Genomic DNA, 12,744 nt, shown 5'->3' with positions numbered 1-12,744 from the left:
TCTCATCCTCTCTTAGGGAGCTTCAAGAGTTGGAGTTTTTTTTTTTGGGTAAATACAAGAGTTGGAGTTGTTTGCCTTATTACGGAAGCATTCCAAGGCAATCGGGTGGTCTATTGCCGACATCAAAGGAATCAACGCATCCCTTTGTTCCCATCGCATATACTTGGAGGATGACGTAAAATCATCCCACCAACCTCAACAGCGGTTGAATCCGATAATGTAAGACGTAGTGCCTACGGAGGTTCTTAAGTTGTTGGATGTCGGGATTATTTACCCCATTGCGGATTCAAAGTAGGTGAGCCCAATTCAAGTGGTGCCAAAGAAGTCGGGAGTTACGATTGTGTGAAATGACAAGGACGAACTCATCCCAATGCGTGTGCAAACTGTGGGCACACGCCCCTAAAAATCTGGTTTTGTCAGGTGCGCCCTATTGGAAAAGCGCGACAAAACGCTCAATTCATAATCGCCACTTGGGTTTTTGAGGTATGCCACCTAAGGAACTGAACTTGAAACATTTGCTACGTTGTTTGATTTTGAAAAGGTGTAGACTGGTCCGACGTCACTTTGATATTTGTGGTTCAGGTGCCAAGTTACGAGAGGGGAAAGGTTTTAAGGCACCCCTCTCACCCAATCCGGAGATCGGTCTCTACTCGAGCATTTGTAAAACATTTAATTCTCTCTCATTAATCGATTTTTAGCCAATTAGGGCAGGGGAATAGTTAAAGGGGCTTAAAACTGTAACATGTTGGCAGGATGTGATAAAGTGGCAGGCTTGCCTATTGAAACAGTTAGTATAGGATGAAAACAAACTATTGTGGGAGTTTTAAAAAAACTGGAAGACACTGCCTTGGAATGAAATATGCAGGAAATAACCAGTGCACACCCAGGACAAACCAAGCAGTATTATATACAGGTAATATATAGTTATAAGCAGTTTAAATGGGCTACAAAGCCCCAAAATAATAAACACCCCATAAACAGTGTGGGGATAAAACAGAAGCCAAAGCCTAGTTACCCAATACAAAGGCCAGCTACTGGTTAGGGTACGACCTACGTGCACGGGTAAACCACTATAGCACGCAGGTTTGACCCCTTTGACCAGTGCCTAGTTTTACATTTTTTGGATTCTGAGACATATTCAAAAAGACCCTAGGGTTATTCTATAATATCATATATGAATATTGAAATAAAGCTAACAGTTTTAACAAAGGAAAGTAGTAAACTGATTTTTAACATACTCATAATGTGATATATACAAATAAAAGACACAAAACAACAAGGCACCAAACCCCACGCTGTCCTGCATGTGCAGCCAGAGACTGGCGCACGCGTATGACGGACTGGCGTACGCTGGTCCTTGTCATGATGGTTTTTGAAACCTTGCTAGCTTTAGGGCCTGGGCTTGGTATAGATTACCAGCCTTGACCCTGCCAGCCCCCCTCAAGGATCAGAACATAGAGTATTATCAAAGTGTTATACCTTTGGTTTTTGAGTTTGAAAGGTGAATGAACTTTGAACTTTGGGATATGGATGATGGAGGGTGGATTGGTGTATGTAATGCTACTTGCTTATGCCTTTCTTACACAAGAAAGAAATGAACAAGTGACTAGGCTTATGGCTTTAGAACTTGTAACTTTTGAGAAGACCTTGTAACTTTTAAGAAGACCTTGTAACTTTTGAGAAAACTTGGAACCCCTTGCTTGTTCATGCAAGGGGGTATATATAGGACGTGGGGAGGAGTGTAACCAGCCAAGGAAGGCTGGTTAGCCTTGGCCAAGAAGTCTTCCTTCATTAAATGAAGAAAGAAAGGTGATAGGGGTTGTGTGTGAGAAGGGGAACATCCTCTACCCCGAGATTGCTTCTTAGATGAATAAGCAAAGCCTGGGGATGCCCTAAAAGTCCTACGATCAAAGCTAAATAAATGTGATGGGACTAGGTTTGACCGGCGTACACAAGTAGTTGACCTGCGTGGGCGGATCCAAGCCTGGTCAATCGTCAAAACTGACCAATGATTGACACGTGGCAAGAGGACCAGCACACACTGCTGTGGGACCAGTGTATGCAAGTAGGGTTTTGGCTGAGGCTTTTTGGGTGTAGACACCCCAATGTGGGCTTCCAGATTAGTTTACTTTCAGTTTTTGATTACCCAATGATGAATTGGATCAAGAACACCCCGGGAATGATAAGTGCTTGAGCTTTGAGTGTTTAACACCCTTTTAACCTAACCTAGCCTAAGCTACTTCAAAAGCCAAAAACCCTACTGACTCGCACCAGGGCGCAACCATCGCACGCTGGGGCGCATCATCGCGCGCCAGACTAAAACCATCGCGCGATGGTCAAACTGCCAGGTGGTGGTCAACATTCAAAGCTTGACCGTTGACCATCGCGCGCCAAGGCTCACCATCCACGCCAAACTGACTCCATCGCGCGATGGTCCAAGCTGTCCCTGTTACCTTTATCAGCTGGGAAGCTTAGCCACCAAGCAAACCTCAACCAGCCTCGTGGACTGGCTGAGCTCATCTCTTTGCACCTACCAGATTTACCACCATCCCTCCCTATATATACCCCCCTTTTTCTTCCATTTAAAGGCTTCAAAAAAAAATATTCAAAGGGTTACAACATCTCACCACCATTCTCACACCTCAACCAAGCAACAAGCTACCTTGTTCTTTGCATCAACCACTCAAATAAACACTTCAAATCCTATTTTCAACCTCAAAGCTCAAACAACATTCAAACTCAAAAACCAAAGGTATAGCTTACCTTTGTTCTACTTTCTATTTTGATCCCTGAGGAGGGCTGGCAAGGCCAAGGCTAGTAATCAATACTAGTCCTGGTTCTAAAGCTGGCAAGGTTTCAAAAACCGTAGAGGCAAGAACTAGCACGCGACGGTCCCATATACGCGCATGACACTCTCACTTCATCGCGCGATGGAACACATGGGCATTGGTTTCTTGTTGTTTTCTGTATTTACTTACATATAGATCACTGATAAGCACAATAAAAACCAGTTCACTGCTTTCCTTTCTTAGAAACTATTAGCTTTGTAGTTAATTTGCATTTCTACTGTCTTGGAGTACCCCTGGGATCATTTTGGACCTATCCCAGAACCCAGAAATATGTAAACCACACACTGGTTAAAAGGCTCGGACCATCGCGCGCCAGGGCACGAGCATCGCATGCCGGAGCGCATCCTCGCGCGCCAAAGCGCACCATTGTGCGACAGAGTGCCATACTCGCGCGATAGTCTGCCTTTGACCATTGAATGGCCTTGCACGGGTAACTTGGTTTTAGGCCATTATTTTGTCCCCACACTGTTTATGGGGTGTTTTGTTAATTTGCAGAGCTCTTTTAGCCTTTAAACTGCTAAGAATTGCTTATCAACTGCCTATAAACTGCTTGGTTTATCCTGGGTGTGCACTAGTCCTTCCAGAGCCCAGAGGGTTTAAGAATAAAAGTTATGGGTTTGAGTTCACTGGCGCGTGCGTGTATTGGAGTTGCGCGCGCAGGAGTGAACAACATGCAGTGACTTGTTCAGTGCATGTTGGTTTCTTCTTACACACATCACTCCAAAACAGGGGCCTCCCAGTTTGTTTAAACTCCTACAGTAGTCTGTTCTCATCCTATACTAACTATTCATCCATGGTATCATTCACATCTTGCAAACATGTTACAGTTTTAATCCCCGATTAACTGTTACCCCGCCCTAATTGGCTAAAGAATTGATTAATCAAATAGAATCGCAAATAAATGTTTTCGCAAACGCCTAAGTAGAGACTGATCTCCGGATTGGGCGAGATGGGTGCAATAAAACCCTTTCCCTCTCGTAACCTGGCTCCGGAACCCAGATATGGTTATGACGGATTGGTTCCTTCACCTTTTTCAAATCAAATAGTGCAGCGAACGTTTCAAGTTTGGTTCCTTGGGTGTCGGACCTTCAAATCCAAGTGGCGACTCTGCATTGAGCGCTTTGTCTGCCAAAAAGCGAGCTCATGGATCCGCATTACATTTTAGGGCACGCTGCCCATAGTGGCAACTCTGCTGGGGATCGAATCAATATTGGTCTATACTTAGAATTTAATACACTTGAGAACAGTCCCACAAAAGTCTGTCAAAATAATGAGCTTCGCGCTGCTAAAGAAAGGATTGGTGATTTAACAGGACCTCGTGTCCAGCCATCCTGACTAGGGCTTTTCCGATTGTTCTCTCGTGTAGTTTCTTCTAAGTATTGGTTAATAAAGAGAGCCAAATTTGAAACGGCATTTGCGAACTTGCGATTCTATTTCATTAATCAAATTCTTTAGCATCTTCATATGCATAGATGTGGGATAAGCCTCGTTGGATCATTTTGGCAATCCGGCACGGTTTACCGAAGCCCGGGGACCCCGAATGAGCAACAACCTTCGACGATGATGAGTCATTCTACCGTTTGACTGTTGCTGTGCAGTTACGCGGGCAGTGGGAGGTATATCTTGGCTTTAGTCCTAGGAACCCGTTACAAGCCAAAACCAACCTTTGCTTATACAAAGCACTAGAACTCTCCAAATTAGGACAGGTACCTGCAGGGTAAGATTTACTTGCATCTAACCCCATATACTGTCTATGTGTCACGGCTTTCCTATCGCATGCACTGTACATACATATCGTTTTGCATAGAAGCATATTTAGGGTGGCTTCTAGGTTGTCTCTCTTTCGAGTCTGTCTTATGCTTATTAGGACGTTGCCATGGCCCGATGAAGGGTCATGCATCTTGATGGTGCATGTTATCAATTTTCAAAGTTCTTAGATAAACAATACTTTGGGATATCAAACCTTTCTAACCCCTTGGCTCATGCCCGATTGAAGTTTCAACCGAAAATAAGGAACCACAAAGTATGGATGTCGTGTCACTGCCATTACCCAGGTTGAAGTGCGAGGTCATTATACACTGCGGCATTCAAAGTTAAGGTGCCATGTCATCAATACCGATTTGTTCCGAATTCCGAATTCCAAGTGGAAACTTCAAGAACAGAATAGACAAAGGCTTAGTTTATTTTGACATCTCTTAGTATTAGTCGATCTATTCAAAGGATTCACCCTCGAAAAGAAATTTCGAGGATTCTGGCAGCGTTCGAACATCATGAGACAGACTCGCCTGTAGTTGTAGAGTCTAAAAGGACACTGATGACGATGACATGTACATTGCATTCTTCTTGCAATTAACTGCTGCTGCAAGAACGTCACTGAGCTTTCAATTACTTTACTGTCTAGTTTGGAACCATTGCACCGAACAAGAGAGTATCGAAGGGAAGAGCCAAACCTACTCGGGAACGTGTGCCGGGGCTATTTCACTATCACTTTCGAATCCGAAATGGCGACACAAATTGAGCTGGCTAAGTTGAAAAAGGCTGTAGAAGAAATGGGTCACAAAATGGACAGGCAGATGACTCTCATCCAAGGGCTGGTTAACCTCTTTCCCGCCATAGCCCCGCAACCGGATTGGGGCTAGTCAAAGAATCTTCTCAAGCCTACCACCCTCCAGCGGTTGGAATCAAGCTATGCTCAGCAGACATGTTCAAAGACCTAGTTGAATTTCATGAGGCTGGAACTCACCCAAAAGAGGATGCTGGATCCTTTTTCAAAGCCAATGCCGAAGAGGGAGACATCCATGGTGATGAAATCAACCTCAAAGGCAAAAGGGTGCATTCTTTCGATGGTGTAACGCAATGCAGTTTTAAATCAAGCAAAGGTTCCGCTGACCTTCGTCCCAGTAGCAAAACCCGCCAAAACCAACCTTGGAGTTTCTCTGTCTTCGAGGCACCTCTATCCGCAGTGATGGAAAAACTTGTCAAGTCAGGGCATCTCAAACCTATGACCCCAACTCCCTTACCAAAAGTCCTATCTGTTGGCTGCAACCCTAATGCCTATTGTGCTTTCCACCAAATGCCTGGCCATCTCACCAATGCTTGTTTTCGCTTGCGACATGAGATTCAAGATCTCATTGACAATGGCACAGTTCAAGTTCCAGCAAAGCCCAACGTCATTTCCAACTCCTTACCTCAACAACACAACTCTGACCCTCTGGTTGGTCAGATATCTATCACCTCCACTCAAATCAACCCCAACTCCACCATATTCAACCCTAGCCATTATATTGTCCCAGAAAGCCAACCCAAACCAATCATATCCATCCCGTTCGAACTAGAGATTAACATGATGGTTGTAGGTTGGGCAATTGAGGTCTTCTCTGCCGACACCTGGATTGACAGTAATGAGGAGCTTACAAAGGAGTGGACTGGCGGACTGAGGTCCATTGTTCAAGGGAGCACCGAGTAGGTTTGGTCGAAGAAGCTGAGAAAGTCGAAGTGCTGCTGCTTGAGCCCGATGTCTCCCAAGATTCTACCTCTCTGTGAGGAAGCCAAGGGTAACTATAAAAGTTGCATTTTCAAACCGCGTCTAGTTTGCATTGGCATTTTGTTTGAGTCTGACACAGAGTCTTTTAAGTTGTCTAAGTCTAGCTTTGAGTCGGATGTTGTACCTCTTGGCCCTCCATGTCGTAGCTTTTATTCAAATCTTTTGTTGTACTTGGCAACCCCGGGTGCTTTCTTATGATATGCATTATGTTGCTTCTAAGTACTTTGCTAGCTTTTGAATAAACTGTGTCGACCCTAACGACGAAAGGATAGATTTCGATGGGATCATCCCCAAGGAAATGTGTTCCCTCGTCGAAAGGGAAGATGAAAGGCATGCTCAGCCGATTAATTGAAATTGTAGTTTTCAATAAACTTGAAAGATGAGGGAGACACACCCCCCCCCCCCCCCCCCCCCCCCCCCCCTCCCCAAATGGTTCAACGTTGTCCCCAGAGAAGCATTGCGCCCGGTCAGACAGGCTCAAAGAGTTCATCAACGTCTTGCGTTGGTCTCTCAAAAGACACGCCTGGTGTTGATCCTGAGATTAAAAAGCATCGAATCCCTTTGTTACCGGGTGCCAAACCATGTAAAGCAAAGCTTGGAAGGTCCAGCGCCACACACCATGTTCAAGTTTGCAGGAAGAGCGTTCCGCCAAGTACAAGTTAGAAAGCATATGAATGGCCCGGACCAAAGCATGTCAACTGAAGCACTCTGGACCCTGTGCTATCAAAGCCATTTTATCTGGGGCTGCAGCCAAAGATCATCGACCTTGATAGCAACTAATTCAATACATCGGTTAGCATGGATCAATTCAAAAGCCTTTTTCCTGAGAGAAGCTCGTTGGGCTGAAAACCCTAAGGGTGGGCAGTTCCAAGCAAAAGTTAGAGCAAGCCTGCTAGACCGAGAACCTGTGAAAGCGGTCTAGGCAAAAGTACATAGGCAATATTTGAAAGCTCGCTAGACCAAAAACCCGATTGGGCAGTTCTAGGCAAAAGTTAAAACGTAAAAGGAGAGGTAAAACACACGAGTGAACCTTGGCCTGAACTACGTTTTGACCTGATTCCCAAATGGGATACGTAGGCAGTCTCTCTTTGAGACTCGGTCACAATCTATCAATTTGATCCAAGACTTTGGTACATCGCCGTGGTCAAGAAGAAGACAAGCTTCATCTGTGCAGAAGGGGGGAAAACCTTTCATCTTTCAATTTTGTTTCAAACTACTACTTCAATTTCAAAGCTGAGCAAAAGCCTTAAAAGATTTTAAGCATAAAAAACAGAACGAAATGCTGGCGAGGCCTAACGGCTCACAATTTATTCTAAGTTCAGCGAAGTCTAGTTTGAGCAGTTGCAGCAGCTTTGCAGTCACGCATGCTAGTTTGATACTCACGTGCGCTTGTTCAATGCGCACGTATTCAATTCGGGCAACAATCAATAGCAGTCAGCTACTGCCTTCGAGTCCTGTTCAAGGGGCTTTTGCCAAGTTTTGTCATGCCGTGCAAGTCATGTGGGCATAATGTGATTGTACGGAAGTGTCGGTTTTAGTCCGGGCCAATATGAGTCATTGTTTGCATCTTATGTCCATCTTTGTGGCATTTTTTCCAATTTTTCAATCCATTGTCTTTTTGGGATACTTTTCCCAATTTTGTCAGTTCGTACAGGTCATTGTACAGCTATTTGACCTTATATAAGCTTCAGTTTCAGCTGTCTAAAGGGGATATTTTGAGTTTTGGCACGTTAATGCCCAAAATTTCATTATGTTCCATGTGTCTAAGGGTCCGCGTTGTATCCTGGGGCTCTTTCTACCTTTTCGTTTGAGTTAGGCGAGTTTGTGCATGTGCACATATCTGTCTGTCGACTCAGCTCACTTGTCAATGCAAATTAGATATTAGCACATGGTTTATATGTCGATAAACAAAAAAAATGCAATTTTTACATTGCTACCCTAGCTTCTAAAATCCACAAGCTGTGGAAACTCATGAAAGGCAAGGGCATGTTAGCCCAAGGCCAAGTAAAGCATCTATGGGGCTCATCCGCCCAAGCATCGAAGAAAGGGCGCACAGGCCCAATGTCGTTACTATATCAATTAGGCACACTATCCCGCTCAATGTCTCTTTGTTTGGGTGCGCATCTCAGAAGCAAAGACAATAAAGTACTGCGGCTCAGTGATAGTCCTTAAGCATCGTTGTCCTCCTAGGAGCCGCCCTTAGCTAGGGTCTGCACTTTCAGTTAGTATATTCATATAGCATACATCTTTGCATATTGTGTATATCAACTTTTGAAAATAGGAAGGTGGCCAGATTGTGGTAGTTTATGCCCGAATGGTTTCCATCAAGCATTTGTTTGTCGACGGATACAATTGAAAATCTCTTGCGGCATTGTTCTCATAGCAGGATGCGGAAAAATCTTCTGCGGAACAAATCAACGACAGCCGGTCCTGTCCAATTTCTCAACGGTTTGATCATTCTGCACACTGACCTTCCCGTCTCCAAATCAACGACGGTCAGCCATTTCGTTCGTTTTAATCATTCAACGATGGTTAGCCATATCATCAACGACGGTGAGCCATATCGTCCGTTTCAATCATACAATGATGGTTAGCCGTATCATCAACGACCGTAAGCCATATCGTCCGTTTCAATCATTCAACGACGGTCAGCCATATCGTCCGTTTCAATCATTCAACGATGGTCAGCCGTATCAGTCATATCATCCGACCAAGTCATTCCCGATGGTCAGCCATATCATCAACCATTCAACGAGGGTCAGCCCTATCATCAACGACGGTCAGCCATATCGCTCGTTTCAATCATTCAACGATGGTCAGCCATATCATCCGTTTCAAGCCTTATCATCAACGACGGTCAGCCATTTCGTTCGTTTCAATCATTCAACGATGGTCAGCCATATCATCAACGACGGTCAGCCATATCGTCCGTTTCAATCAATCAACGATTGTCAGCCGTATCATCAACGACGGTTAGCCATATCGTCCATTTCAATCATTCAACGACGGTCAGCCATATCGTTCGTTTCAATCATTCAACGACGGTCAGCCGTATCATCAACGACGGTCAGCCATATCGTCCGACCCAATCATTCCCGATGGTTAGCCATATCATCAACGACAGCCAGCCATATCGTCCGGCTCAGCCATTCAACGATGGTCAGCCATATCATCAACGACGGTCAGCCATATCGCTCGCTTCAATCATTCAACGATGGTCAGCCACATCATCAACGACGGTCAGCCATATCGTCCGTTTCAAGCCTTATCATCAACGACGGTCAGTCATATCGTCCGTTTCAATCATTCAACAATGGTCAGCCATATCATCAATGACGGTCAGCCATATCGCCCGTTTCAATCATTCAACAATGGTCAGCCATATCATCAATGACGGTCAGCCATATCGTCCGTTTCAATCATTCAACGACCGTCAGCCATATCGTCTGACTCAGTCATTCCCGATGGTCAACCATATCATCAATGACGGTCAGCCATAGTGTCCGACCCAATCATTCCCGATGGTCAGCCATATCATCAACGACGGTCAGCCATACGTCCGACTCAGTCATTCCCGATGGTCAGCCATATCATCAACGATGGTCAGCCATATTGTCCGACTCAGTCATTCCCGATGGTCAGCCATATCATCAACGACAGTAAGCCATATCGTCCGACCCAATCATTCTCGATGGTCAGCCATATCATCAATGACGGTCAGCCATATCATCCGACTTAGTCATTCAACAATGGTCAGCCGTATCATCAATGACGGTCAGCCATATCGTCCGTTTCAATCATTCAACGATGGTCAGTCGTATCATCAACGATGGTCAGTCATATCGTCCGTTTCAATCATTCAACGACGGTTAGCCATATCGTCCGACTCAGTCATTCCCGATGGTTAGCCATATCATCAACGACTGTCAGCCATATCGTCTGACCAAGTCATTCCCGATGGTCAGCCATATAATCAACGACGGTCAGCCATACGTCCAACTCTATCATTCTCAATGGTCAGCCATATCATCAACGACAGTCAGCCATATCGTCCAACTCAGTCATTCTCGATGGTTAGCCGTATCATCGACGGTCAGCCATATCATCCGACTCAGTTCATTCAGCGATGGCAATCAGCCATATCATTCTATCCATCCGCCGAAGAGCAGAATATCGTTCGATGGTCCACATATTCGCGACTAGTTACTCCCCAGGAGAGTCCGCCTTGGCCTGCCCTGAACGATTACCTCTACATTAGTCTAGCTTCAAGTGCATCTTCCAGCAGCCTTATTGCTCTGTCTCGGATGGCCTTTGATAAGGAGATTGGCTCTGATTCCCAACAGATGGAATTCAACCTGCCTGACACGACTTACCCGTGTTTGTTGGAATGCTTTGTGCCGAGGATAGCTTGATCCCCAACAATGACGCCCTACCCCGTCCAAATCTGCAATGATAGCCTGTCCTGTCCAAATTCGATCAACAAGCAGCGATCCACTCGTCCATTTCTACTTCCATCCCCGGCAATGGACCGCCCGTCCGTTCCACCAATCAGGTTCCTCAAGTTTACAAGTCTACTTTGCTAGTATGCTTTGTTCTGGATTGCCTTGAGGGGTGTCTAGACATCTTTGGTGTTACTTGTACCAAGTTGATGGTGCTTCAAGTGCCGTTAAAGAGGGGCTACTGTAGACACCCCAATCTGGGCTTCCAGATTAGTTTACTTTCGGTTTTTGATTCCCCGATGATGAATTGGATCAAGAACACCCCGGGAATGATAAGTGCTTGAGCTTTGAGTGTTTAACACCCTTTTGAACCTAACCTAGCATAAGCTACTTCAAAAGCCAAAAACCTTGCTGACTCGCGCCAGGGAGCAACCATCGTGCGCCGGGGCGCACCATCGCGCGCCAGACTTAAACCATCGCGCGATGGTCAAATTGCCAGGTGGTGGTCAACATTCAAAGCTTGACCATTGACCATCGCATGCCAGGGCTCACCATCGCGCGCCAGACGGACTCCATCGCGCGATGGTCCAAACTGTCGCTGTCACCTTTATCAGCTGGGAAGCTTAGCCACCAAGCAAACCTCAACCAGCCTCGTGGACTGGCTGAGCTCTTCTCTTTGCACCTACCAGATTTACCATCATCCCTCCCTATATATACCCCCATTTTTCTTCCATTTAAAGGGTTCAAAAAAAAATATTCGAAGGGTTACAACATCCCACCACCATTCTCACACCTCAACCAAGCAACAAGCTACCTTGTTCTTTGCATCAACCACTCAAATAAACACTTCAAATCCTATTTTCAACCTCAAAGCTCAAACACCATTCAAACTCACAAACCAAAGGTATAGCTTACCATTGTTCTACTTTTTGTTCTGATCCCTGAGGGGGGCTGGCAGGGCCAAGTCTAGTAATCAATACTAGTCCGGGTTCTAAAGCTGGCAAGGTTTCAAAAACCGTAGAGGCAAGAACTAGCGCGCGACGGTCCCATATATACGCGCGCGACACTCTCACTTCATCGCGTGATGGACCGCGTGGGGATTGGTTTCTTGCTGTTTTTTGTATTTACTTACATATAGATCACTGATAAGCACGATAAAAACCAGTTTACTGCTTTCCTTTCTTAGAAACTGTTAGCTTTGTAGTTAATTTGCATTTCTGTTGTCTTGGAGTACCCCTGGGATCATTCTAGACCTGTCCTAAAACCCAAAAATATGTAAACCACACACTGGTTAAAAAGCTCAGAGCATCGTGTGCCAGGGCGCGAGCATCGCGCACCGGAGCGTGCCAGAGCGCATCCTCACGGGCCAGAGCGCACCATCGCATGACAGAGTGCCATACTCGCGCGATAGTCTGCCTTTGACCAGTGAGTGGCCTTGCACGGGTAACTTGGTTTTAGGCCATTATTTTGTCCCCACACTGTTTATGGGGTGTTTTGTTAATTTGCAAAGCTCTTTTAGCCTTTAAACTGCTTAGAATTGCTTATCAACTGCCTATAAACTGCTTGATTTGTCCTGGGTGTGCACTGATCCTTCCAGAGCCCAAAGGGTTTGAGAATAAGAGTTGTGGGTTTGAGCTCACTGGCACATGCGTGTATTAAAGGTACGCGCGCAGGAGTGAACAACTTGCAGTGACTTGTTCAGTGCATGTTGGTTTCTTCTTGCGCACGTCACTCCAAAACAGGGGCCTCCCAGTTTGTTTAAACTCCCACAGCAGTCTGTTCTCATCCTATACTAACTATTCATCCATGCTATCATTCACATCTTGCAAACATGTTACAGTTTTAATCCCCGATTAACTATTCCCCTGCCTTAATTGGCTAAAGAATTGATTAATCAAATAGAATCGCAAAC

This window comes from Rhododendron vialii, chromosome 5a (genome assembly GCF_030253575.1).
Source record: "Rhododendron vialii isolate Sample 1 chromosome 5a, ASM3025357v1".
NCBI classification, from domain to species: domain Eukaryota; kingdom Viridiplantae; phylum Streptophyta; class Magnoliopsida; order Ericales; family Ericaceae; genus Rhododendron; species Rhododendron vialii.
Note: the sequence above shows the minus strand (reverse complement) of the source record.